A 3,562-nucleotide genomic window follows, 5' to 3' on the forward strand; every position below is an offset into this window, starting at 1 on the left:
GTTATAGATATTTAGAAATATGGGATATTTCTATAGCTGCCAGGTTTGGCTTGTAGCATTCTCAACAAGGAAGGTGGACCAACAATGGAAAAATGGAGGAGGGAGGTATGGAGGGGGTGATAGATCTAAGGGAGGGAGGGAAAGTGAGAGAATATCAGAGCAAAAAGATATGACAAGGATGACACAGAGAGAGAGAAACAGTTTAATGTGATAATAAGAGAACAAAGCAAAACAGTGATAGTGAGAAAGAAGAAGGCGAGAAACGATGTCATGCAGTCAGAAACTATCTATCTATCTATCTATCTATCTATTGTCCATTTTAAGCATGTGCTAATTTATATTCTAACTAAACTGCTTAGTTTTGTGTTGACAGCCTCCATCAAATGTCTGTGTTCAGTGTGTCCAGCCAACACTGTGACTGTAAGCCCAGGTGTCCTCTTTGCCTTCGGGTCCCTAAATCTCTGTGCCCGTTCTGTCATCATTCTCATCAAATTTGTATGTCAGGTAAAGCGTTTGCTTTTCTAGACCCGACTACAACATCTGTCCCTCTGTGGAACTGTGGCCAAGTGTGTGTTTGTCATTTTCATGAGTCAACAACTTTAGATTTTTGACCTCTCCTCGAGTGTCCATCTGTGCCTGTGTGTCACGGCCAACAGAACACCAAGAGGTTTTAATGCAGAGTACACGTGGCCTGTGGTGTGAGTGTGTGCATGCCAATAAGAGACATTTCACAGAAATTCTCTTACATTAGATGGATGCTTTGCAGCCCTTAGTGCATGAGTGATTCAATTACGGCGCCCAGCCAAAGGATAAAGCACATGTTCTGTATGGTAAACACTAAATAATGGCCAGACACTAGGAGACAAATACAATTTGAATGCTTATGCAATAGTACACACCCCAGTGAATTAAAAAGACAGTTATTTTATTTTTAGTTACAAATTTATTGCAAATATAGAAATAGATCTCTTGTACAGAAATCGCAAAAGGGAAAAGAAAAGCCAATATCATCGACAAGTACAAAGCAAAAAGCCAAGATTTGTTCCCATCATCCAAACGCGTGTTTGGTCTTTCCCTTTTGGGCTTTAAACATGAACAAGTGTAGAGCTGAAACCAGAGGACAGAGTCGTCGCAATAGATTTGAATAGACCACGATGGAACTCTCCATTAGACCCTTTTCACCTCCTGCCTGACAGGCAGGGTTGAGGGAACATACAGATGGTGGTTATATTTCAGAACTATATTGGGATAAACACAGGGATTCCAAAACATTTGATTAGTTCATTCCTTTTATATCTTTTAGGTGTTGGGGAAAAATATATCAAAATGCTTTGATATGATGCCAAATTAAAAAGACATTGTACAAATACACTGTGCCTTTTTTTTTTTTTTTCTTCTGTATGTTGGTATATTTTTGTGGTTATGTCAGTTTGAGTTTCATTCTTAGGGAGGTCTTAGGTTTCTGATGGAGCGTTTGCCCATACCTCAACCCTTTACTGAATAACAGTCGCATTTAGTCCCGTGTCTCTTTTAAATAGTGCCTGTCACAGTCAGAAAACGACAAGCTTACAAACAGATCAATTCACAGACATTCCATTTCCTGAATGGCTTGAGAAGAGCTCCTCCCCCTTCTCCCCCTTTCTGTGAATTGATAGCCCATTTTTGGAAACTGCTGAGTTTTCAATCTCTGACCCTGACAAGCCCAATCATTGTGGCTTTTCACAGAACCACAGCACTGGATTGTGTGTCCAGAATAGTAATGGACATCCAGCCGCTGCCACCTGTGTGCAAGAAAAACATCAGTTTTGATCAGAATGAAGGGCCTCATCTGCTCCTCAACACAGTGGAACCATTTTGAGAGAGAAAAAAATCTGGGATCCCAAAGCATGACTTGCAGTGGTGTATTTAAAAGTTTGGCAATGTATAATTGTAAAAGCAAGAAGAATCCAAGCAGACAAACAAAGCACAAAGGGATTGGATTGAGTCAAATAACAAAACAACAAGGTCAAAAAATAGGATCAGCAACAAAACAGCTACAGCTGAAAAGCTGCCGAGCACAATGACAAACAGGGGTTAACAGACGGGTGTAGTGAGCTAATAAGAGTATGGGGAACAGGTGAAAGAGGGGGGGGTGTTATGTGATGCTGCTGGAGGTGAAGCCAGGTGGGATAGGCAGGGTGTGAAATAATAATAAAAAAGAATACCTGGACTGACTGAAACAGAACCAGGTCATACTCTCTGCATCTGTGCGTGCACAGAGGTCTGCAAGGGTCCACATGACATAAATTTAATCATATGCCCATTTTCATGGAAGTCAGTATGGACCCTATACATCACAACTGTGCGTTCTAGCACAATACAGTGTCAATCCAGTAGGTGGCGTGCTCTTTTTTTTTTGTTTTTTACGAAATAGACAGGATCCAGGAAACGCGGCTGATTTTATACAAGGAGTTCAACGGAGCACTCGAAGAAATTAAGGTCATACAAATTAGGGCCAAAGAGAAGAGTTAGATTGAGTAAACTGTGTTCTCTGCGCACACAGAACACAGTGGCAGGGATGACTCGGCCCTAAGCTGACTGAAACTGAAAACCATTAAACACAGAGAAACGGGAGCGCTCTTCTGATTACACTGCACTTCCAACCAATTAAAATGCATCTCTACCAAGTGACTGCCTATAGTAAAACCAGGCTGACAAACCGCCGAGCACGCCGAGCCGAGGGGGTAATGCATTTACTTTTTTCTTTGCTATTGACGTAGGAAGGGTTTGGCAAATGCTCGCCCACAGAGCCGGCGATATCAGTACAGAATGTAAACATGACTATGACTTATGGCTCGCTGTCACTGCACGGACTGTAATGCAATAACTAATGTATCAGCAAGCACAGCTGCAGGAGAAGTCACCCACACATTACTGGCGGAGAGCCAGATGAGTTGTTCTCCTTCAGAGGCTCCACTGCCCAGCAGAACTACTTACACTTAATTTAATTGGCACGCACACAATGGGAGGGCTTCACCTAAAATTAAATTCATCCCATGATCTGTTGTTTGTCTCACATCACTCGTGGGAATTTATTTCCTATGAATATGATGGTTAATGTAGTGGTTAGCACTGTTGCCTTTGCAGCAAGAAGACCCCGGGTTTACGACCCGGTCAGAACAAGGGCCTTTCTGTGTGTGCACAGGTTTTCTCCTGCTTCTCCAGTTTCCTCCCACAGTCCAAAAAACATGCAATATGGAAATTAGGTAAATTGGGCACTCTACATCAGGGGTCTCAAACATATGGCCCGCAGGCCAGAACCAGCCCAACAGAGGGTCCAATCGGGGCCCACCGGATGAATTTGTTAAGATTTCACATTATAAATAGAATCTTATCAGTGTTATCTTATCATATGTTTCACTTCCAGATACCTGTGACTAAATGTTTGTGCCTTTGTAGCTCCACTGTGATCTGCAATTTGTAATGCACATGTGTAAACGATAAACTTAGGCATAATATTGTCGGAATTGCACTTACTTTTCTCAAGAAATACCATGTGAAGCAAGGGAAGGGAAAAATATGA

This window comes from Solea senegalensis, linkage group LG2 (assembly GCF_019176455.1).
Source record: "Solea senegalensis isolate Sse05_10M linkage group LG2, IFAPA_SoseM_1, whole genome shotgun sequence".
Classification (NCBI taxonomy): Eukaryota; Metazoa; Chordata; class Actinopteri; order Pleuronectiformes; family Soleidae; genus Solea; species Solea senegalensis.